Source organism: Acomys russatus, chromosome 18 (assembly GCF_903995435.1).
Source record: "Acomys russatus chromosome 18, mAcoRus1.1, whole genome shotgun sequence".
NCBI lineage: Eukaryota > Metazoa > Chordata > Mammalia > Rodentia > Muridae > Acomys > Acomys russatus.
In genome coordinates, this window is record NC_067154.1 from 22,945,902 (window position 1) to 22,972,444 (window position 26,543).

The window sequence follows — 26,543 nt, forward strand, 5'->3', positions numbered from 1 at the left end:
AATTACATTTTACATGATGTCTACCCACTTGCGTTTCTCTCTTCCTGCCCCAGGTCCTCTTCCTTATTGCTTCCGTTTCCCTTCCTTCCACTGCAGAATGGTTAAATCAATATTTAAGAGTGGTTGCCTGCATCAGTCTCTCAGCTGCACAATTTACCACCCGGGGGTCTTTGTGTGAATGTCTTAACCTCTCTGAACTTGAATTTTTCACACATTAAATGAGAGTAATGATAGTGTTAACTTCATAGACTCATTGTAATAATTAAGATAACATGTAAATTATTTAACTGACACACTGAGTTCTTGATGTTAGCTGCTATTCTAACATATATGCTACACTATATGGATATAAAAGAGTGTCAAACTCTGTTGGGGTGAGTGGAAAATTTTTATCAACTATTCATAATTAGTAAATGGTCCTACAGAAAGTGATAAATGTCTCAGCAAGATGAAACTTTATGGTATGTTCAATAAGTGATTGAACCTGTAGTTCCATGGATGGAGAGCATTCATGAGATAACTGGGATTAGAACCAAACTTTGAAAGATGGGATTGGGATAAACAAAGTGTGAATGAAGGAGACAAATGTATTGGGGAGTGATTAAAAACACACAAACAAAAAGCACAGATGCTAAAAAATGTGTGACGTTGATACCACAGCAAGACATTTCAAAATTTCCTTCCATAGAACATAAGTAGGCAACAGATAAGCCACCACAATTAACAGGAGGTTGTGTTTGAACAATTGCCCTTGTCTTATTAAAGTAAATTAGAGGATTCCACTTTCTTAAACATTTTTTTATCTAAATAAAAACAAAGAAGCCAGGTGTGGAGGTGCATGCCTGTAATCTCAGCACACAGCGAGGCAGAGGCAGGCAGATGTCTGTGAGTTCAGGGCCTGCTTGGTCTACAAAGCAAGTCTAGGACAGCCAAGGCTACACAGAAAAGTTCTGTCTTGAACTGCACCCCACCCCAAATAAAACCAATGGTCTGGTTTCCTCAGCTTGTTAATACTTTTTAGTTAAAGTGCAACCAAGGAATGCTTAATAATTGAATACTTAGCAGGAACCTGAGAAAGTAAGTGTGGCAGACAATGTTGACTGACACAGTTGTCTTGATTTCTGTTTTTGTCATTAAAGACTGGGAACAAAGAGATACACATACTGGGAACCTCCACTGACAGTCTTACAAGTAGAATTGCACGAGAGATTTCCCAGAAGCTTGTTCCATTTTATAGGGCTATCCATGAATGATGATGCACTTTATTCCCTTCACACCGTCTTGCATCCAGCCCGAAGCTGGAGATATGTTTGTCTGACCAAGAAGGAAAGGCAAAGAGAACTTCAAAGACATTGTCCTAACATCACCACACATTTTGCTCCTTTCTAGGCATTCAACCACTTTTACACACATCAAAACAGTGCCAACAGCCACAGGGGCAGCACTGAACTCACCTGTCCCATTACTCGCCAACAGGAGTAGTTGTGGAAGAAAGTTTTAAATCAGGTAACTCATTATGCCGTTTAAAAGTTTCATTGTGATCCTGAACAGGAAGTCAGGGACTTTGAGTCTTTTATCCAAATTATCTATGTGACCTTGGCTCAGTTACGTAACCTCCATTTTCTCATTTATAAGAAGTCCATTATACCAGCCTATCTTCTAGGGACATCGTGAGTTCTAGTAAATACGTTTAAAGTGCTTCATAAATGCTTAATGATGATAATGATCACGCAAGCAGAACCACTTTCCTGAGACACAGAAATGTGCATCCCCAAAGAAAGCAAAACAAAACATCAACAGGAAATAGTATTCCTTACAGGGAGAGAGGCTTCATGTTCCTAAAGAAAGGAGATCATTTAAACTCTGCATATCTAATTGAGGACTAAATGGAGAAGATGGTGGCGTCATGATTGGGTTTATTCAGGATATAATTGAAGATTTGGTCCTAGAAGACTAGACTCATTTTATTCTCTTCTCAAATTGTATAGCACAGGAAGTCATGACCAGGGGGATGTTAGCTCATTCATCTCTATAAAAGAGCTCACCTTTTAGCCTCTTTGTCCAAATTTTGCTTACTTTTTTAATTTTTTTAACTATGATGGAGGAAAAATTGAAATGAAAGTAGTTAGAAACAGGATGAATGCATAAACCCTATAATTTTAGAAAGCGTTCAAATTATGATCTAAGTCAGCTTTAAAAAAAAAAAAAAAGGAATCATGTATGTTCAGAACCCACTTTTTTTTTTTTTGGTCTGAATTCTGAAGAAGGGGAGTGGGACTTATCCAGTAGGGTTTGACAAGAAAATAAACCAGAAAACCATGTCTCTCTCCAACAACCAGATTGGACTGATTTAGGTAAAAAATACAGTTTTCTATTTCCCTCTTGCCTTGTCTTTTTGTTGTGGTTGTTGTCCTCTGTCTCTTTTCGTGCATCTTTAGCCACTTCATTTTTATGTCGGAGGTATATATTTACATGAATTCTCAGAGTTGTCCTATGCATGCCACACGCATTTTTAATGTCTTTTTGGGTTGGATAGCCCAGTTGAATAGATATGTGCCTAATGAAGTATATGGTTTCGATCCTAGTTAACGAACTAGCTAGATTTTCACAGAGAAAAATGCCCCTCATTAGGCAAAAGCTATGGTTTTAACTTGCTAATGTGTCCTGTAGATTCCCAAGTGTGAGAATATATGCCCCCAGTGTGTAGAGAACTCCAGGCAAGTCTCCTTCAGGAGGACACAGGGGTTGACATTTCAACACCACTCTTAAGACGAATGGCACAAGCAACACATATTGCAGTGGTATAGTTAATAGGTCCTCAGAGCCCTGGGCTGGAGCTTCTCTTCATTTGTGACTTCTTAGGAAAGCTGGAATGATCTGGATTCACAATTCTTTGTGATAAAATGTACCAATGTCTCTGAAGAGAAAAAATGCTGGTGTTTGAAGAGAAGTTGCCTTCTGGTGCCCATTCCCTGGGTCTTCCTTTGTATCTGTTCAAACCCATTCATTTCAATAGATGATCCCAATATGCATAATCTTTTTTCCTTTACTTTTTATTTATTATCAGGTGTGTGTGTGTGTGTGTGTGTGTGTGTGTGTGTGTGTGTACGCACGCATGTGCACTTGTGTGTGCAACTGTTGGTATATTTGTAGCGGTCAGAGGATAACTTTGTGGTGTTAGATCCCTCCTTCCACCTTTATGTGGGTTTTGGGTATTGGACTGAGATCAACAGGCTTATATGTTAAGTGCTTTTTACCTCTGAGTCATCTCATTGGTGTCTTATTTTCTTTAGTTGACAAATGATGCCCTATTTTTGAGTATTAATAACCAGTGTCCCTCTGGACCATCAGGGTCTAGACTGACGGGCAATGGATGTAGAGATTCTTCACAGTCAAAAGCATTCCTTATGCATTCTTAGTTACGTATAGTATGAGGAAATGTTGTCTAAAGACAAATGCCGACTTTCATGCTACCTCTAATGTTAAAATGTTAGCATTAAAATTGGTGATGTTTTCTATGTAAAACATTGATTTATTAGTTGTTTTTATACAGCAAGTCTTTAGGTTCATGAAATAGATTTTATTAATCAGTATTTATTTCTTATTTCCTAAAACATTCAATTATTTACTTAGGGTAATGTATTCCATGTAATTGAGAAGCAAATCAGAAATGTATGGGTTATATATTTATATCTATGTATTACATTTAATTAAAATAGTTTTTCTCCCAGTTTTAAAAAATAAGGGCAACATATATTAGTGCGTTTCATATGAGCCACTCAGTGCTTCTTAAAGTAACTATGTACTTCTGTAAATTCTTGAAACTTATTCCTTAATGAGGTTCTTATTTTAATGGATCTAATTTTTGTAACACATTATACATCTCAAATGACATTTAATACTTATCCTTTTAAAAGTCATTGGAAAGAACCACGAGTTTAAGTATTGAAGGTCTATCCTAACCTATTAGAAAAAAAGAAAAAAAGGAAAAAGATGACTACAGTAGTTATTATGAAAAGAGGAGCCGATAATGTCCTTTTGTAAGAAACATTCTTAAAAGATAATGAACATGAAAAATTAATTAGATTTCAAGTTGGAAGAATCTTTCACTACTTGATGAGTCTGATAGTGTTGCTATTGCTACCTTGATATATAAAAGAAAAAATGTCAAAATTAATAAGATAGTCAAGAATAAGAGGTGTAGGATGGTTACCTTTGAAGGGGCTCAATACGCACTAGGAATAATAGCTAATTGATATAAAACTTTGGAAAAAATTAAGCAGAATTGTTTTAGATATCTTTGATTGACATGATTTGAAAAAAAAAACTCCATCTTTCATATCCTTAAATGCATTATAATAGATACTGGATATCTCTCTCCTCAAAATTAGTGTTTGTGTCTGTCCACTAACTGGTAAACACATCGTGGAGAACTTTTTATTTCTTACTAGGACAAGAAATAAAATAGGATCCAGACACACAGCACTCTTATCCTTTGGATATTTCAATTTGTTCTTTCAGAAAATTAAAAAAAAATTGGAGTTCAGAACAGATTTTTCAGGAGCAGATGTGTGACGGGAACTAAACGAGAGGGTTTATTTTAACCTCCCACATCCCTCTCCTCAGTGATTATTTGAAAACCATTTATCTTAGTGGTGATAAGTAAAATTTGAAAACTTGTCATCTTGCAGCTTAATTAAAAAGTTTAAGAAAAATATTTGATACCTTAACCCAGAAGAGCCTGGGCCAAATGAATTGCTGGTACTCTTCTAGCTTTTGGAAACTTTCTTTTTCTATAAATTCTTAGCTTCTAGAATTGCTATTCAATGACACAATGATGCCTCTGGCTTCCAGAGCTCTATTTGCTGATACTAAGGAGTAATCTCTTATTACAAGTCATAAAACACTATGGGTGGTATACTGGCCATATTTTTGAAATCTATGAAAAAACGGTTTTGTGTCAGAACTGATTTAGAAAGGTGATAAAACTGAGTTTAGAGAGGGCAGCCTGGACTAGGTCCAGTTGATGTCCCTAGAACCAAAAGAAATATCTCGTTGGATAATAAGGGTAATGATACCAGGGACCAACTTCCTTTTTAATTCAGGGCATGTGTAGTCTTTTATACAATATGAAATACTTTCAACAAACTGTCTCTAAAACCTAATCAAACGAAATGAATGTGATGGCCAGAATGAGAATGGCACTTATAGACTTCAGTGTGAATACTTGGCCCCAGTTTGTGGAACTGTTTGGGAAAGTTTAGGAAAATGTGGCTTTGCTGGAGAAAGTCTGATAATGTGGGTGAGCTTTGAACCTCAAAAGATGCATGCCTTCCAACATGCTCTGTCTTTGTATCATTCTTGTGGATCAAGATGTGAGCTCTCAGCTGCTCCTGCCACCATGCCTTTGCCCTACCATCATGGACTCTAACTCTCTGAAAACATGAGCTCGATTAAATGCTTCATTTTATCAGCTGCTTTGGTCATGCTGTTTGATCATGGTCATAAAAATGGTAACTAGGATAGTAAGACTCAATGGTGAACTAAATTCAGACTGATTGGTGGCCCTTCCACCCTAGGAAGCTCAAGCGTTCTTTCTGCATGGTCAGCCATGAGGTAACTCTTTTGTACATATTCACTCATACATGTGACCCAGCACATCAGCAACCCACAATATAAGCTTTCTAAGTTGGTTCTGGTCAGCAGGTAGGAGGCAGAAAGAGCTATTTGAAGGGTCACACTGAGTTGTGAACATGGCCACTTCATCGACTCCTTACATATACTTACGAAAGAGGTTAGAAGAAGAGACTTGATTCCGTATGAGCATATACAGGGGAGAAGTTCCCCCTCAGTCACAGTCATTGGGAGGGGAATAGGGTGAAAGCTGGAGGGATGGAGGAATGGGAGGATACAAGGGATGGGATAACAATTGAGATGTAATATGAATATTATCAACAAAAAAGTGGAAATTGGAAAAAAAAAAAAGAAAACAGATGTTACAACAAGTGACGGTTTGAGTGTAAGAGTAAAGAGTTTTTGTAGGCATCTGGGGATCTCAGACATTGTCAAGAGCCACAATTAAGTACAATATATGAAGCAAAAGAATCACCCTAAGTTTGATACCCTGAAAAATAGTGTGATGCGCATCATTCTGCAGATCTTCTGTAGAATTATACAGAGCTGATTGGCAGATGGTGGGAGGGATATGTTAAAAATATGGACACAATGCAATCATATTAAGCCTGCAAATACTCCGAATTTTAAATCTAAATTTTAATTAGATTCATTTAAATTTTAGAAGAAAATGAAGCTGAAATGAAATTTGTGGGATTACCAGTGATTGTTCATCCACAAGAGAAAGTGATACCATATTGATCCACTAATGGGATAAAGATTTCTACAGAATTATAGTCACAGGGCTGGAGAGATAGTGCAGTGATGAACAGCACTTGCTGTTCTTGCAGAGCAACTGGAGTTGTATTCCCAGCTCCCTCCCCTGTTGGGTGGCTTAGGATTGCTGCAAGGGATCCAACACCCTCTTCAGCCAGTTAGTATATATATACTAACACACACACACACACACACACACACACACACACACACACACAAACACACAGAGACACTTTATTTAATAACACATTTCAACCCGAATAGATGGAGAAGAAGAAGCCTGCTGGGCAAGATGAGATGACAAACACACTTCTTTTCCTTTCTTCTCTTCTCTGTGTGTCCTGATTTGGGGTTTGAATTGTTTTCTTTGTTGGCGCTGTAGCATTGTGTTTGATTCTGCAGACATAATTCCCTCTGTTGGTCATTATGAGTTCCCTGTTTAAATGAAAGCATTGCACAGTGCTTTTCCTTCACCATGACTTTTTCATTACTGAGTTTATTTTTTAATTTAGCACTTGGTCGGCTGGATCTTATTGCCGTGCATTTAAATTTTCTCCCTTTACTTCCTTAGTAAGGGGATTAGAAGTTTCTTTCCCTCAGTATCCATTCTTATTTGAGGAGACCAGCATGTTGCTTCTATGCTGGTTGCACTAGACCGGGTAAGAGATTGTTCTTGCTTGCACAGATGCCCCTTACTATGTTGTAGGAAGTGTTCTGTTGGGTTTGAAAATGAGATAGTATGGTGGAACAGCACAAGGCTGACCTCTTCACCATGTGGACTATTTTTCTTTGTCTTTGGAGTTTGATAACCCAAAGTGGCTATGTCATGTTAATGATCATGGTGGTAGCCAGTTACTGTGCATTCATATGGATATATATATATAGCTCATTTAGCTTTGCAGCCCTCCTGTCTCTGCTCACATCTTCTGTTCATGCATGGTTTTCTTGGAGCTACAGCTTAGTGACTGCTGCTTTCCACATTTAAAAATAAATCTGAGATCACAAGGGTTATGACCTAATGCACACAGGTGGTGGTGGTGCATGCTTCCAATTCCGGCATTCAGGGAGGCAGGGGCAGGTGGATCTCTGTGAGCCTGGTCTACACAAAGGCTACACAAAGAAATCCTGTCTAAATAAATAAATAAATAAAAATAAATAAGTAAAATGGAGACCCCTTTTAGGGTAAAGTGCATCCCAGAGTAAGCACTGCAGTTAGTGTTAGATTTCAGTATCCAAAACAGGACATATCCCATGCAGTGGGCAGTATTTACCTATTCTGAGTCCTGTGGTGGAATACAGCTGCCCTGGCTGGTGCATCCTCCCCATTTAGGAGATGTTTCAATAACCCCGAAGGCGTTAGTCCTTCTCTTCTGAACCTTGCCATCTTACCGCTTCTTATTATTGCTTTTTATTTATTTTCAAAACTGCTTGGAAATGCAGGATTAAGAGTCCATTATCTAATTTTTCAGGTAAAGTGCCACAAACAATGCTTTAATGATCAAGTAGTGCTTTGAAATCTAACCATGAATTTTCATTATAACTGCAAGCAAATGACTCTGACCTGTAATTTTGAATTCTCTTTGGTTTGCAAACAATGTCCTCTAGAACACATGATTTTTCTGCTTCACAGACGTCTTGGATACAAAGATGGGTCTCAGAGAGATGAAGCAAAACAAAAGAAAAACCCTGTCTTTGAAATGTATATTTTATTCAGCCTTTAAGATGAGGGCTTTACCCTATTTCAACCCCGAGGCTTCAGGAGGAAATGGAGGAATGGCTGCCTGTCAGAAAATAACAAACATGGGAAAGTTTTGACAAGTTCACTATAATTATCATAGCTGCTAAGTTGATTAAAAGTAAAAATTCTCTAAGGTAGTAATTATGAAGTACCTGTTTTAGGAGCGACAGGCTTTATTTCATTGCTCTTTCTCTGTCTCAGCTCTGTCCTGAGAAATTTTGTATTAGGTATCAATCCCACTGTCATCTTCCCAACTTGGGAACTAATGTCATCCTTCTGCTAGTGTCTGCAAGAAGACTGCAGGGAAATGTTCTGGGCACGGTCCTTTTGCTGCTGGAAGTTAGCCGTTTTGTGGCTTGGAGCAACGAAAATGTTTCTTTAGTGAAATATAGACCTTCAGTGCTCAGTGCAGAGGAATGTTCTGGTCGCCTTGACTGGTGTTTAGCAATGATGGACTTGTGATGAGTGAGTCACTGATCCATTTCTGTGCTCCTCCTCTTAGCAATCCTGAATCTTTTCCTTCATCCAGCTCAAATCTAGATACAGCTTTTGAATAGTTCCTTTCTTGGTACTCCAGAGTTCATTTCTGGCAGTGTGCCAGTTGAAATTGAGATGATCATTAAATTCTTTCTTCCTTCCTTCCTTCCTTCCTTCCTTCCTTCCTTCCTTCCTTTCTTTCTTAAACATGGTCTTGATACATAGCCCGGATTAGCCTAGAAGTTTCGGCTTTCCATCCTCTGATATTAGGATACTACAATTACAGATAAGTGTGTCCATGCCCAGCAGGTTGCTTAGGCATCTTTGGTAACTATCCATGGCTACTTAAAAAAAAAATTAGAACAGATGAAGTCAACTTTAAACTCCTCTCTTCCCCATTCTTCAAGCTCTCTGGAATCCCAGAGTGGCAGCTGTTCATCACAAGAACAGATTTTGATTATTTCAGAGAAAAGTGTTTACGTAAGATGAATATCAGCTATTCATTTATGCCCTCATTCCCTTCACAAACACACTTCCGTGTAGGCAGAGCAGGGAGCAGTGTGACTGATCCAAGGACTATATGCGCCCTGATCCTGAAGGTCCACAATATGATGAAGGAGATGGCCCGTGCTTATGAGACTGTGGCCTATAGAGAGCAATGAGGAGCCATCAGTTTTATCCAGGAGGGATGAAGTGGAGGAGTCAGTCATAATGATCATGGATCCATGGGACTGAGTCCTGAGGTGGGTCCCAAGGTTGCCATTTGAACTATGACTTAAACAAAATGTTCACTGTCAAAAGTAATCTCAAGAGAGCCATTGAAGACAATTCTTTTTTGGGACTTGCTGCAGCTATAAAGCCACACTCGGAGGCCTTCAGAGAACCTGCCTTTTTGGCAAGAAGCATGGACCTCACTCATCTCTGTTCTGTGAACTTCTCCATCAACTTCCTGTGGTTTGGCAATGTAAGCATGAGGAGGTGCCAGAGTGCTTCAGGACCTTTTACGCTTTCTAATATTTTCTAATAAAATATATTTTAAGCTTCAAAATTTAATATATATTTATATGTAATTTTAAATTTCATGAAATATTACTGTTGCTACTGCCAGGACAGATGAGCTAGCACTGATGATTTGTGGCTTTGGGCTTGTGGCTTGATTCACTTTGAATGGCACCGAACGCTTCCTACTTTTAATCTCTTTGTGTGCCATTCCACTATAAGCAGCTCAGTGCACACAGTTGAATTTCTCCAGTTACAGTATGAGCAAGGTCTCGCTACATGTGGAGAGAGTGTGGAAGCCTTCACACCTGGCTCCCTAGTTACTGTCATAGAGATAGCTCCATATTTCAGCATGTTCTTACAGAGCACCGCACTCCAATTACCTTTGATTGTAATTCACAGATTGTTTTGGTAGAGAACCTTTTAGGAACAAAAAGTCTGTGGTGAAAATGTGACACTTTAATACATAAAAAGAAAACCCTACTAGCACTACACCAACAAAAAAAATCCTTGAGCAACGTAATTATTTCAGCAATGCCATATCAAGTGTATCCCCAAATAGCAAGTTTTGTGTTCTGAAACACTACAATGCTGTGACTACCCAATGGAAGGGCAGACATTTGCCTACAAATAATTACCTATGGTAATTGAGTCCCAAGTGAAAACCGGCTTGATGAAGCCTAGTAGAATAATTACCGAAGTCTGAGAAAGCATGTTAACGTCAAGATATTGACTCAGAATAACTCACAGGCAGAAGCAGACATCAGCCTGTCTGACTTTCTATGGGCCTTCTGTGTTGAAGGCATGTTTGTTTCAGCCATGCACAGATGTTTTCCAAATGAGCAGGTGCCCGGAACTAACACAGCACATAGGACGTGCTGTGTTTTACATTTTGTGATTCTCATAGTGTGTGTGCACATCTGTATTGGCTTCAGAAATTTATGCAAACTGTGTAGGTTTTAAAGACTGGTGCTGACAAACATCTAGCAACAAACACTGAATTCAGATTCTCCACATCATGTTGATTACTTTAAAAAATCTTTCTGTACAAACTGATAGCAGGGTCCCATTGCTGAGGACAAAATTCACAGAACTCCCTGAACATGGAGAACTCAAGCTGTATCTACATGGAGCCTTCAACCTAGTCTTTTTGGTGTGAGAAAGTTATCTTGAGACTAATAAAAGAGAAACATGGACACTAACCTACCCACAAAACCTTTGACCTACAGTCTGTCCTGCTTGCGTGCTATTCAAGGACAACGGTGACATAGAACTTACAGGAGCAGCCAACTGTTGTCTTTTCTGATGTAAGGCCCATTCCAAGAGAGGAACCCATCCCTGACATTTGTCACCCAGAGACTAGATAGCCCAGACACCCAGGGTAAAACAAAATACTACTGGTAAAAATAATAATAATAATAATAAAGAAACTCCCTAATGATGTTCTTCTATACTCATAGATCAGGACCTTATTCAGTCATCATTAGAGAAACTTCCTCCAGCAGCAGATGGGAACAGATGTAGAGAACCAGAGCCAGATAGTACATAGAGAGAGTCTTAATGGCCAGTCTCCATCAAATCCCTCTCCTATTAGAGCTCAGGAAATCGTATGGTGATTATAAGAGCCAGTGGGGATGGAGGACACAGGAGAACAAGGCCCTTTGAATCAACTAAGCAAGGACCAAATGAGCTTACAGAGACCAAAGCAATAAACACAGGGCTGACATGGGTCTGCACCAGATCCACTGTGTATATATTACAGATTTTCACTTAGTATTTTTGTGGGACTCATGACTGTGAGAAGCAGTGTATGTTTGACTCTTATGCCTGCTCTTGGAGATTTTTTTCCCTCTATGTTCTGGCTAGTCTCACATCAACCTAACACACAAACTAGAGTTGTCTGAGTGGAGGGAGCCTCCACTGAGGAACGGCCCCCATAAGATCCAGCTGTAGGACATTTTTGTAATTAGTTATTGATATGGGAGGGGTGGACCCACCCCTTTGTGAATGGTGCTATCCCTGGGATGGTGATCCTGGATTCTATAACAAAGCAAGCTGAGCAAGGCAGGGGGAGCAAGCCAGTAAGCAGTGCCCTTCCATGGCCTCTGCATCAGCCCCTGTCTCCAGGATCCTGTTTGTTTGAGTTCCTGTCCTGATTAACAGCAATGTGGAAGTATAAGCTGAATTAACCCTTTCCTCCTCAACTTGGGTTTTGGTCATGGTTGTTTTAGAAACTCTAGCTAAGATACTCCTGTTGGGTTGCCATGCCCTACTTTGATATGATAGTTTTTGTTCATCTTATTGTATTTTATTTTTGTCATGTTTTGTTGTTATCTCTTAGAATCCTTTTCTTTTATGCTGAGAGATAGAAAGGGAGTGAATCTGGAGGGGTGGGGAGTTGGGGAGGAACTGGGAGGAGTAGAAGGAGGAAGAACTATAATCAGGATTAATGTACGAGAAAAGAATTTATTTTCAGTAAAAGGAAAAAATCATGCAAATGTGATGCTTTATTAAAAACCAAGGGAGACCTCATCCTCTCCTCTTATGCCTTGGGTACCACTGATATTAATGGCTGAACACCAAGGGCAGGGGTGAACATTTACTCCTCATGCTTCTCCACTAAGAATAGCTGTTCAGTTTTATACCTCTTCCTAAGTCTAGAAAAAGAGTTCCTAGAAAACTCTTAAATGTTCTTGACTACCCTGTTCACTGCTTCTGTAACAAATCTTGGATTGGACCAATGAATGGACTACCCCCACTCCTCATATATACAGTGTTGGAGGTTGGTCTGGTATATTTTGACGCTGATTCCTGCTTGCTGTCTCTATGACCCACCTTGCCTGAGAGCTTAACCTGTTTGACCAATAAAAGGCCATCACAACTGGGCAGGGTAAATGAGATAGGTGTGACTAAAGTTCCCGGGCATGAGGAGCCAGAGACAATCTGAGGAAGACGAGAGACCAGAGGGGAAGAGAAGAGAAGGAGGCTGAGCCATCATCGGTTAGGTGGAGGAGAAATACATGGCCTGCATGGATGGAGATTTGGCCTAGATGAAGAACACTAGTAAGTATATGGGATTATAGATGAGAGGTAGATTGATAGAAATTAAACTACTATGGGAAGTAGTTTAGGGGATTAATGTCTGCCCTGCCCTAGGTTAACTAAGGCTATTTTAAAATATAGCAGGTGTCTGTGTCTTGATTGATTGATAAGGGGTTATACTGCTGTAATAATAATTATAGGCCTATAATAAACATTATTAGACATACAGGTAAATTAACAACAACAACAATTCAGAGTTCAAGTGGAGACAGCCATTGGCTAAGGGACTTACAAAGAGGATATTTTTGCCTCAAGAATTTATCATCTGGAATGTATTTTTCCCCCAAAAGCCTGTATTTTCTAGGAGGTTCCACTGCTGATTGGCATTTCAATTTCACAACTTAAAGAAGTGTTTTAAACTGATGCTTCAACAGACTCCTGAAGAATCTGCAGGGAGTCTCTGCTAATGCATGCCACAGATAAATTCATATTTCCCTTCCAAATTCCTAGGGAACTTAAGTCAGATTGTGTTTTTGCTTCTGATATCTGAAAAGAAAACAAGCATTGGTTAATTAGGATTCCACAGACAACCCCCAAAGAGACCACAATGACAGCATTGTCCGCCTTTGGTTTCAGCCCAGTGGCTGATGGTCAAATAAAGTTTCTTCTGCAAAGTTTCTCCCCTGTCCTGGATGGCTGGATTCCTTGTCATTCTTCCCCAACCCTGTATAGAGTATAACTCTAGAAGAATAGGAATAGACGTTAAAATAACCGAGAAGTACCTTGCAGGATTACTGCATATAAAATGGGGGAAAGATCATACTTGTGTTTACAAAAGAGCTATTTTCCTTTTAGCTGAGGATATACAAGGAGCTGATTTAATTTTAATGAGTTTTAATCTGTCATTGTCTACTCTTGCACTTCTATTTTCTAAATCAGCAGCCCATTGTCTGTGTAGAAGACGGGAATGCTTTCCCTGTACTTTTTGCAAGTTATTTTTCTGAAGGCTTCTTTTGTTTTGCAAACACTTTTTTCCATCCTTCATACTTACATTTTAGGAGTCTCAAAGCAACCATGGCTTTAACACCAACAGTTTCTAATCAGGAAACTCAGACACTCAAATTATGGCTTTCTGTTTGGATTGAACTTATGAAGCAGCTTTATGAATTATAACTTTTGATGTGTTCAGCATGGTTTGTTATATATGGGGTTTTCAAAATGCAGTACTATCTAGAAATTGAAACGTAAAACTCTCAATTTTTAAAATAATTTATTTTCCTCTAATTTGATACCTGTATGTAACACATTCTGAATGTTCCTACCATCCCACCACCTCCTCACTACCCTCCCCCATCAAACTTTCTCCCACTGTCATACATACCTATTTTGTTTTGGTAAAATCTTAATTTTAAAGTTCTTTAACTTTTGTTGTTGTCCTGAGTTCTGAAATTTGTGGGAAAGTTGTGTTATAATGTTTTCTTTGCCCTTTTAATCCACATTTTCAACCATAGTGTTTGTAAAATGTGTTTTTCCATACACTATATATATATAGAGTAGTAGGTGGGCAAGATTCCTAGTGGAGGAAGGGAAAACACTAACCCACCCACAAAAAATTTCCACCCAAAATTCACTCTGCCTACAAGATATGTAGGGACGCAGATAGAGCAGATAGAGCAGATTGAGGGAATGTCCAACCAGTGCCTGGTCCAACCCGAGACCCACACCGTGGGAGAGAGGCAATCCCTGACACTATTAAAGACACTTTGCTGTGCAGATAGCACAGGAATCTTGCAGACAGGAATCTAGCATAGCTATCTTCTGAAAGGATCCACCTAGCAGCTTTTTGAAACAGATGCTGAGACTCTCAGCCAAATATTGGTCAAAGCATAAGAGTCCTGTAGGAAAGTTGCGGGGCAGGGACCTGGAGGTGACAGAAGCTCCACAAGAAAACCAACAGAGTCAACTAACCACGGTCCAGAGGGGCTTGTGGAGACTGAAGCAACAACCAAGTACCATGAATAGACTAGACCTCGGCCCCGTACACAGATGTAGCCTATGGGCAGTTCAGACTTTATGTGGGTCCCCTAGTAAGGGGAGCAGGGGTTTTCTCTGACATGGACTCTGTTGCCTGGTTTTTGATCACTTGCCCCAGGTGGGACTGTCTTGCCAGGGAAAGAGGATGAGCTCAGTCCTGATGTGACTTGATGAGCTGAAGTGGGTGGGTAGGGAGGGGGGACTCCACTTTACTCAGGAATAGGGCAGATAGGATAGGGAAAGAGAGAGGGGGAGTGGTACTGGGTAGAGAAGAGGGAAGGGGATAAGCTCAGGATGTAAAATTAATAAATAAGTAAATTTATAAAATAAAAAGTAATTATTGTTGTACAAGATTACACAAAGCCATTTTTCACTTAACTGTACACTGGTTTTTTTTCTGAGCATAGCCCCCCTGTAGCGCCCCCTTCTCCCCTTGCTCCCTTTGCCATCTCATTTCTGTCATTTGCTCTCCAGAGAGTTTGGCTTCTATTTTCATGCCATCTGTACATATGTGATATTTTTTTGTATTTATAAAGTCTCAGACCCACAAATGAGAGAAAGCTATTGTGAAAAGTGCTATAGCAACACTGGTCGTAAGAATCCCTGTCACCACCTACTTGAAACTTCAAGCAGACATGTGGCAGAAGACGTTCAATACAGGACTGAGAGAACAACAAGGAAATAGAGGACTGAAGAAGCTCAGAGTTTCCAAACTGCACCTTGTAGCAATAATAAAAATCATCCCTGACCACGTGGACATTTCTCACAGCGTGGCTGAACGCATCTACTGCCTCTGAAAGCACAGATCATATTAAGTTTGTGTTAAAGAATCATTTAAAAACAATATTACTACCAGAACTTAAGTAAGAGGAAATAAGGGAACTTTTCTTTTTGCAGTAAAAATTTAGTCTCTGCCACAAAAGTGTCCTTATTGAGAAAACACACTTTCTCTGTTTTGTAAAATTGGAATTAAATGACACAAAAATCTTTAATTTCTACTTCCTATTAATGAGCAGCCTCCTCATCAAGAACGACTGCAGTTCCCAACAGAGAACAGGGCTTAGAAAACTTGCAGAATTCATTGTATGCAGATTAGAAAGCTGTCACTCCGGGGATGTGAATAATATCAGCCGAGTTCAAGTTTGTTCCTGTGTTGCACCTGCTCCTCCCTGAGCAGGGACCTAGGGCCACAGGAGGAATTCTTCTGGGATCAGAAGCAGAGTGAGAATCTGATGGCTGAAAGGAGAAAATTCTTAATGAGCCTTATCAAATTTATTTACAAGAAGTGCAAGTTGTGTGTCCTGGAGAGCTGGTGAAGAACTCCTTGTTGACTTAAGACGTATTTGCTCAGAGAAGTAAAGGCAGGGAGTATATCAGAACAGATTTTCATTTTCGGGAAGTGTAGTTTGGGATGGCTCGTGGCTGTGTATAGGGATCCTTTACTGGGTATCTGGAAACAGAATTAATAGAGGCAGAGGGATACCCTCCTCCCAAGCCTTGCCTTCTTCAGCTCAAAAGATGTTTTCATCCTTGACTGGGGTTCTTAGCATCCGATTGCAAATGTTTTTGTAGCCTTTAGTTTTCTCTATTTCTCTGTCAAATCAGAGGCTGCTCCAGCTGTCAAACCTTGGAGCATTCAGGTACGCCACATACCATATAACCAGTGTAGACACACTGGAGAGGCCACTAAGCATTCCTCAAGGGAGGTAAGCATCACAGCCCCACTTTACTTAATTTTGTGTAATTCCCCTAGATTTTCCTCCGTGTTATTGAAAATTATCTTAGTATCTAGGTTATTTTTCAGTCATTTCTTTGTTATGTTCTTAACACTGAAAAAGAACCTGAAAAAAAGTACAGCAGAGGAGAAAGGATAATACAGCAGCTATCCATAACTTTTGCCTTTATTAATCTTTCATGTTAGTACATTTTAACATGTTTCAATTTACCTTTATTTAGGTGAAAATAGGTAGATTTTTTTTTTTTAATAAACTAGTTGACAACAAATTGCAGGCATGAAGATTTTTACCCATGGAGAGTAACACTGATTTCCTGGTAATGAAGATACTTTCTTACAATGATTATTATTAATCATATGCAATTATGTAATCTATATGAAGTACAGATTTAAAACTCTAAACAAAATATTTTAATTTTCTCTGGTGACCCAAAAGTCATCAGGAGTTATACTTTTTGTTTGTTTGTTTGTTATGTCTGAGGCTATTTTCTGGGCCAGTTAACCACAAAATTTTTTCCTTATTTTGGGTTTGTCTAATAGATTCCTTGTGATCAGAATTAAAATTGATGTGTGTTAGTGGTAACATTTTCAACAGTGGCTCATGTATAATTCTTCTCTTTCCTGTTATCCCTTTTTCTGCCTCTAATTTTTTATAGAAGAGTATGTATGTACCCTGCCTGAACCCTGGTACCACTCTATCCCTTCCTTCAGTGGTGACTGGGGTGTCAGAAAGTACATCAGATGCTGTTGAGACCAGGAAATAATCCTACATCTCCGAAAACTGAGTGATATATAGACCCATCCTGAATTAAGCACAGCTTGCAGACATCCTTGCCGAAGTCAGCAAAACTCCCCAGTTGAGCTGCAGATGTGTAAGCGGAAAGTTAAATGTTTTTCTAATGGAGGCCACGGACTTTTTGGTTTAATGTTACACAAAAAGTGTTCAAGGAGACAGCAGCATTTCCCCTTTCTCTTTTAGTATGGTAAATACCAACATCGAGATACATGAGACTTCTCTTAAAATTTAAGGCTATAATAAGTATTGTTGATATGTAGATGTAGATGTATAGCCAGCACATTTCCGGTCTTGTATGATTGATGACTTCTAAATTTCAACTTTTCCCTACGCAGCCTTCACCCGACTTTCTCTCATGAACTAGACTACATCGGATTTGTAATAAACATGAATGCTTATTTCACTCAGGACAGTGTCATTCAGCTCTGTCCACGACGTGGAAGACAGCAAGATTTCCTTCATGTTTAGGACTAACAGACCTTATATGCAATCCATATTTTCTTTATACATTTGTCCTTGGTAGAGATTTAGGTTGTGCCTATCTCTTTACTATCATGAGCAAGCTGCAACACACAGATGAATAGGTGTTCTGCTTTCAGTTCTTTTGAGCAAATACTCGGAATTGGGAACAGATGCTTTTAAGTATTTCCCTTTCTCGCCCAATTGCTCTGTCTAGTCCATGCCATTCTTCACTATGCTGCATGGAAATGGTGAATGTGAGTGAGCACCCTTGCCTTGCCTTTGGCTTTAGAGTAAAAGGTTTCAGTTTGGTACCACTAAGAGTGGTGTCAGTAGTGGGCTTTATATCTGTGTTGAAGTAATTTCCTTCAGCTCTCCTAAAATATTGGGATATTTGATACATATTGCAAACTGTATCGATTTGCAAATTGCAAAATACAATTGCAAAGTCTGACCTCCAGTGATCCTTCCCCTACCATCAACATTCACCTTAATTCCTACTAAATTGAGGAAATATGACATGAGTGATGCTGGTCTGAATCACTGATTTGTTCACAGTAGGCTCAGGTGGGTGTGCTTTCCCAATCAGCAGTGAAGCCCAATAAGACAGATACCAACCAGTCCTTCTACTAGCCCCAACAATTATCCGAGCCTGGAGTCTTTACATCAATCTTCTCTGCCCACTCCAGGGCGGGGCATTTTCATGTTGAGTTCCTGGAGGGACAGTTAGTACTTAGAGACACGCAGTTTCCTAATGGCTTCAGTATGGTTGGTTTCTTGGCTTTCTGTGACGTCCAGGAGCCCCTCTCTGGAAGTCTTACAAAGGAATTGGTCTGTGTCTTGTAGAATCAGTGTTCCCGTGGAGGGGAAAGAAGGGCAGAGGCACCTTGTTCTCTTGCCTTGCTGGTATAATTCCTCCTATGGACTTCTTTTCTGGTATGCCATCAGGTTTGTCATTGGTGCCAAAGCCAACCATATGACACAGTCATTAGCATGTCCTCATTGTGAAGACACGTTTTCTCCTCTGTGGCTGTTCTGTCATGTGCAGAGTGGCATTTTAAGCTGTGGTGACTGTGTTCTTTCTCAGCAGCTGTTCATTCAGCATTAGAGTTAATGACCATCTTATGCCACAAGTTGTTCTAACTGGCCTCAGACACACAGCTGGTCACAGGTACAGACATACAAACACTCAGTGCAGCAGAGAATGTACCACTTTCTGGTAAAAAAATGTCAAGCCCAATTTTCTATGTTTTCTTGGGATAGGAATCTTCACTTGAGATCTTGTTATAGGGTGAAGGGAACCCTGCCGCTAAGATAACCTTTCAGAATTAACCTAGATTTTTCACTGCAATGCAGATGTAAAAATGTCATATTCTATTTGATAAGAGACTAGACATTGGTTTTAAAAAACATTAGACATTTATAAATTGAGTATGAATTAAATTTGGCAGACTCGTAGGTTGGAATACTATATAGCCATTAAAGAGTATCTTATAGATAAACATTAATAGTATGGAAGATGTCTATATTATAATTGAGTTAGTAGAGTAATGATATAATATATAACATTTCTGTGTATGTACGATGAAGTTACATTAGAAAAATCGTTATCTGCTAATCAAAAGGTCACATATAATCAAAATTATGTTTATTATTACTGTAATTCATCCATCACTCATGAAAAACATATATATTATTTTGTGTATATATAAAGTACTCAGTTATTCTTATACTTGTAAACCATGGCTAATGGAAAGAACTAAAGAAAAGACCTAGGGGCAGATAGCTGGGCATGAGACCCATTCTATCTTGCAAGTAGCCATCAGCTACCTGGAAATCAGGAGGATAGGAATGGATCAAGATCTTTAAAGGCTCCTGTTCATGTTATAGCACAGTTTCCCTCCTATTATGCATAAGCCTTTAACCCATAATTCAATTAAGCAGAACAGTGTGCTGTTAGGAGACTTTCATGAAGTGGAGAGATTTACTTTTGGGAAGGCAATAAATAGGTAAGCCCTAAAACCTATGTACAAGTTAAATATGCTTAATTATATGAATGATTCAATTCCAAGTATATTGGTGTGTTTATATGTATGCACTAAATCTTATGAAGAAACGTAACAAGATTACTACAAATAATTATCCCTTATTAGGGGATAGTATACATTGTATCATTTTGTTGTTTTGTAGGCATTTAATAATATTAAAATTTTTCTACATCAAATATTTATTGCTATGAAATTTATCTTGTGGTATATTTTAACAAACTTTTTCTCCTCTCCTCCTCATCTTTTTCTCCCCACTTCTACTTATTCTAGTCCATTCCTTCCTTCTTCCTTTTTCGTCTCTCAGTTCTGAGTGAACCCAGGAAGTAAATAGTCTGTGGGGTAAAATTAATTTTTCTGCTATTAGGTCCCTAGTAGAGGATTCGTTGATGAGAAATTTTCAGGCTTGAGGCTAGTTGCTTTGAGTAAAATGCTTAATCATAAATGCCTCCCCCATGTGTGGTTCCCCAGAAGGCTACCCTCATTTGTGGCAATACTTGAGGCCCTAAAACAGGGTGGGAAATGATTAGCCCTTATTAATGAATAGGATTAAATTAAATCCCCTTCACTCCTGGAGTAAATCGATAAGTCATCCCAAAATGATAGTGTTTTTTATGGTGATGAAAATGGATACATATTATCATCTTTACTGGTGCTGAGTGAGTACATTTAAAACAGAGTCTCCCAGAGGGCATTAAAGTGCAGTATTATTACATGTCAGGATTTCAGAAATTAGCTTTTAACTGGTAGTTGTTACAAAAAGGCCCCTATATCTGGTTCAGTTAGTTTGGTTTGTCCTTTCATAATAAAGGTACCAATCCTTTTTTTTAAATTATTATAATTTATTCAGATTACATCCTGATTACTATCCCTTAGCTTGTATTTTCCTGTTCCCACCATCCCTCCCTCTTTCTCCCTATTCCCCTCCACTACATAACTGACAGAAGGGGACTTCATTCCCCAATATATGACCACAGCCTATCAAGTCTCATCCAGATAGCCTGCTTCCTCTTTTCCTGTGTGCCCATGGGGCCTCCCCACCAAGGGGAAGTGATCAAATCAGGGGCAGCAATCCCCACTGCTCTCCCTACAGTTGTGGAGAATGAGTTGTCCATGGCTAGATCTAAACAGAGTATCTAGGTTTACTGCATACATAGTCTTTGGTTGGTGCAACAGTTTGTGCAGGTCTCTCTGGGTCCAGATCAACCAGCCTTGATGGTCTCCTTGTGGGGCTCCTGAACCCTCTTGGCCCTTCTATCCCCCAATTCTTCTATACCCCCAGAGTCCAGCAACAAGTCCCACCATCTGTCCAGATCCCTTACTGGGTGGAGTCTCTCAGAAGACATTTATGTTGGGCTAATATCCATTTATAAATGTGTATATACCATGTGTGTCTTTCTGGATCTGGGTTACTTCACTTAGGATGATTTTTTTCTAGTTCCATCCATTTGCCTTCAAATTTCATGATTTCCTTGTTTTTAATAGCTGAGCAGTATTCCATTGTATAAATGTACCATAGTTTACTTATCCATTCTTTGGTTGAGGGACATCTAGGTTGTTTCCAAATTCTGGCTATGACAAATAAAGCTGCAATGAACACGGTGTAGCAAATGTCCTTGTTATATGGTGGAGAGACTTTGTTATATTCCCGGGAGTAGTATGGCTTGGTCTTGTAGTTGTACTCTTCCCAGTTTGCACTCCCACCAGCAATGGAAGAGTGTTTTCCTTTCTTCACATCCTCATCAGCATGTGCTGTAACTTGAAGTTTTGATCTTACCTATTCTGGTAGGTGTGAGATTGAATCTCAGAGTGGTTTTGATTTGCATTTCCCTGATAACTAAGGATGATGAGCATTTCTTTAGATGTTTCTTGGCCATTTGTTGTTCCTCTGCTGAGAATTCTCTGTTTAGCTCTGTACTCCATTTTTCAATTAGATTATTTGATTTGGTGGTGTTTAATATCCTAAGTTCTTTATATATTTTGGATATTAGCTTTTTGTCAGATGTAAGGTTGGTGACGATCTTATTCCAGTCTGCTCTGTTGATAGTGTCCTTTACCTAACAGAAGCTTTTCAGTTTCATGAGTTAATGGTGTTCTGTTCAGGAAGTTGTCTCCTGTGCCATTAAGTTCAAGGCTCTTCCTCACTTTTTCTGATCTTTAATATAATTGGATTTAGTTTTGTATCTATTTGTATTTTTCTATATGTAGACATCCAGTTAGACCAGGACCATTTATTAAAGGTGCTATCTTTTTTTTCCATCGTATGTATATGGCTTTTTGCTAAAAAAAAAAAAAAAAAAAAAAAAAAAAAAAAAAAAAAAATCAAGTTTTCATAGGTGCGTGGGTTTTAAAATATATTTTATTAATTTATTCATATTACATCACAATTGTTATCCTATCCTTTGCATCCTCCCATTCCTCCCTACCTCCCATTTTCCCCTTATTCCCCTCCTCTATGACTGTGACTGAGGGGGACTTCCTTCCCCTGTATATGCTCATAGGGTATCAAGTCTCTTCTTGGTAGCCTGTTATCCTTCCTCTGAGTGCTACCAGGCCTCCCCATACAGGGAATATGGTCAAATATGGGGCACCAGAGTTTGTGTGAATGTCAGACCCCACTTTCCACTCAATTGTGGAGAATGTCCTGTCCCTTGGCTAGATCTGGGCAGGGGTTTGAAGTTTACTGCTTGTATTGTCCTTGGCTGGTGCCATAGTTTGAGCAGGCCCTCTAAGCCCAGATCTGCCCATCATAATATTCTTCTTGTAGGTTTCTAGGACCCTCTGGATCCTTCTATTTCTACATTCTCCCATGCTTCTCTCACCTAGAGTCCCAATAGGATGTCCACCCCTCTGTCCTACTTTCCTGGTAATTGAAGACTTTCATGGGACATATCCCTTGGGCTAGTGTCCAGATATAAGTGAGTATATACCATTTGACTCTTTCTGTTTCTGGTTAACTCCTCAGTATGATCATTTCTAGTTCAATCCATTTGTCCACAAATTTTGAGAATTCCTTGTTTTTAATAGCTGAGGAATATTCCATAGTGTAAATGTACCACATTTTCTTTATCCATTCTTCTACTGAGGGATACTTAGGCTGTTTCCATGTTCTGGCTATTATGAATAAGGCTGCTATGAACATGGTTGAGCAAATGCTCTTGTTGTGTGCTGGAGCATCTTCTGGGTACATTCCAAGGAGTGGAATAGCTGGGTCTAAAGGAAGCCCTATTCCCAGTTTTCTGATGTAGCACCAGATAGATTTTCAAAGTGGCTACACTAGTTTGCATTCCTACCAGCAATGAAGGAGTATTCCTCTCTCTCCACATCCTTGCCAGCGTGTGTGATCTTAGATTCGATTCCATTGAACAAACAGCTCATTTATACGCCAGTTTTTATTACTGTTGCTCCATAGTGGAGCTTGAGATCAGGGATAGAGATTCACCAGGATGAATTTTTATTCAACAGGGTTGGGTTTTTTTTTTCTGTTTTTTTTTTTCTTTTTCATATGAAGTTGAGAATTGATCTTTCAATGTCTGTAAAGAATTGCATAAGTATTTTGATAGGGATTGCATTGAATCTGTAGATTGCTTTTGGTAAAATGGCCATTTTTACTATGTTGATCCTCCCAGTTCATGAGATTAGAGGACCTTTTCATCTTCTGATAGCTTCTTCAATTTCTTTCTTCAGAGACTTGAAGTTATTTTTCTAAAATTCTTTTACTTAGTTGTTTAGAGTTATACCAAGATACTTGTGGCTATTGTGAACAGTATAGTTGCCCTAATTTCTTTCTCAGCCCATTTGTCATTTGTATACTGGAGGGCTACTGAAGTTTTTGAATTAATCTTCTGTCAGGTCACGATTCTGAAGGTATTTATCAGCTGTAGGAGTTCTCTCCTGGAAATTTTGGGCTCACTTATGTATACCATCATTTCATCTGCAAACAATGAAAATTTGACTTCCTCATTTCCTATGTGGACCCCCTTGATCTCTTTTTGTTGTCATATTGCTCTAGCTAAAACTTCAAGTACTATATTTAAGAGATATGGAGATAGTGGGCAGCCTTGCCTAGTCCTTGATTTTAGTGGAATTTCATTGAGTTTCTCTCCATTTAATCTGATGCTGGCTATTGCCTTGCTGTATATTACCTTTATTATGTTTAGGTATACGCCTTGTATCTGATCTCTCCAAGACTTTAAACATAAATGGGGTTTTTAGTTTGTCAAATACTTTTTTGACATTTAAGGGGATGATCATGTGTTTTTTCTTTCTGTTTATTTATTTGGTGGATTACATTGATGGATTTCTACGTAACGAACCACCCCTGGATGCATGGGATGAAGTCCACTTGGTCATAGCGAATGATAACTTTGATGTGTTCTTGGATTCGGTTTGTGAGTATTTTATTAAGTATTTTTGCATCAGTATTCTTAAGAGAAATTGGTCTGGAATTCTATTTATTTGTTGGATCTTTGTGCGGTTTAAGTATCAAGGTTACTGTGGCCCTCATAGAATGAGTTTGGTAATGTTTCTTCCATATTTATTTTGTGGCATATTTTGAAGAGTATTGGTATTAGCTTTTGTTGAAGGTCTGGTAGAAATCTGTGATGAAACTATCTGGCACTAGGCTTTTATTGTTTGGGAGACTTTTGATGACTGCTTCTATTTCCTTAGGAGATATAGGATTATTTTATTTATTTATCTGATCTTTATTTAACTTTGGTAAGAGGATTCTATCCAGATATGCTTTTGAAATAAGAACTAATCATCTTTTGGATTTCCTTGGTGCCTTTTGTTATGTCTTCTTTTTCATTTCTGATTTTGTTGATTTGGATAGTGTCACTCTGCATTTTAGTAGATTTGGCTAAGGGTTTGTCTATTTTGTAGATTTTCTCAACAAACCAGCTCTTGGTTTCATTGACATTTTGAATTGTTCTCTTTGTTTTTAATTTAGTGATTTCAGCCCTGAGTTTGATTATTTCCAGCCATCTATTCTTCTTGGGTGTATCTGCTTCTTTTTTTCCTAGGGCTTCCAGATGTGCCATTAAGTTGTTTGTATGAGATATTTCCAATATCTTTATGAAGGCACTTAGTGCTATGGACTTTTTTCTTAGCACTGCTTTCAATGTGTCCCACAAATTTGGGTATGTTGTACCTTCATTTGCATTGAATTTTAGGAAGCCCCTAAGTTCTTTCATTATTTCTTCTTTCACTCAGTTATCAATTAGTGGAGAGCTGGTCAGTTTCCAAGTGTGTGTAGGCATTTTGTTATTTCTGTTGTTGAGATACAGCTGTGGTCCCTGGAGGTATGATAGGATATAAGGTATTATTTCAATCTTCTTGTACCTGTTGAAGATTGTTTTGTGACCTACTATATGGTCAATTTTGGAAAAGGTTTGGTGAGGTGGTGAGGAGAAGGTATAATCTTTTGTAGTTGGAGAAAAGTTCAGTCAATATCAGGTAGGTCTATTTGCTTTATGACATCTGCTAATGCTATTATTTCTTGGATTATCTTCTGTTTTATTGACCTATGCTTTAGTGAGAAGGGTGTGATGAAGTCTCTCACTATTAATGTGTGGGGATCAATATGTGATTTAAGCTTTGTTAATATTTCTTTTCAAATGTGTGTGTCCTTGTATTTGGGGCATAGATGTTGAGAATTGTGATGTCATCTTGGTTGAGTTTTCCTTTGATGAGTATAAAGTGTTCTTCCTCAGATCTTTTGATTAAGTCTGGTTGAAAATCTATGTTATTAGATATTATAATGGCTACTCCAGATTGCTTCTTGTGTCCATTTGCTTGGAAGACCTTCTTCTAGCACTTTACTCTCAGATAATGTCTATATTTTTCTGCTGAGCTGTGCTTCTTTTATGCAGCAGAACATTGTCTCCTGTTTAAGTATACATTCTGTTAGTCTGTGTCATTTTATTAGAGAGTTGAGAGAGATTAATGACCAGTGGTTCTTTTATTTTGATGTTGGTTGTGGTAGTGTGTTTGTCTAATTTTTGTTTTGCTGAAGTGTTCTATTTCCTATGTGATCCTGGGTGTAGTTAGCCTCCTTGGATTGGTGTTTTCCTTCTAGGAACTTTTGTAGGGCTATATTTGTGGGTAGGTACTGTTCAAATTTGTTTTTGTTGTGAAATATATTGCTTCCTCCATCATTGTTATTGAAGTTTTTTCTGGGTATAGTAGTCTGGACTGGCATCTGTTTGCAAGACATCTTTTCAGACCCTTTTAGCCTTCGTGGTCTCTGCTGAAAAGTCAGGTGTGATTCTGATAGTTTTGCCATTGTATGTTACTAGGCATTTTCCCCTTGTTGATTTTAATATTTTTCTTTGTTCTGTACATTTAATGTTTTGATTATTATATGGGAAGAGATTTTTCTTTTCTGGTATCCTCTATTTGGAGTTATGTAAGCCTCTTGCATGTTTATAGACAGCTAATTCTTTAAGTTGTGGAAAATTTCTTCTATGATTTTGTTTAAAATATTTTCTGGGCCTTGGAGCCAGGCATCTTCTCCTTCATTAATTCCTATTATCCTTTTGTTTTGTCTTTTCATGGTGTCCTTGGATGCTTTGTGTCAGGAATTTTTAAAAATTTAACATTGTCTTTGAAGGTTGTATCAAATTCTTCCATTATATCACACCTGAGATTCTTTCTTCCATCTCTTTTTTTCTGGTGATGATGTTTACCACTGCATTTCCTGTTTTCTTCTCAAAGTTCTCTCTTTCTAGGCTTTTCTCAACTTGTGCTTTTATTATTGTCTCCATTTTAATATTCAGATCTTGAATTGTTTTATTGATTTCCTTCACATGATTTATTTGCATTTTT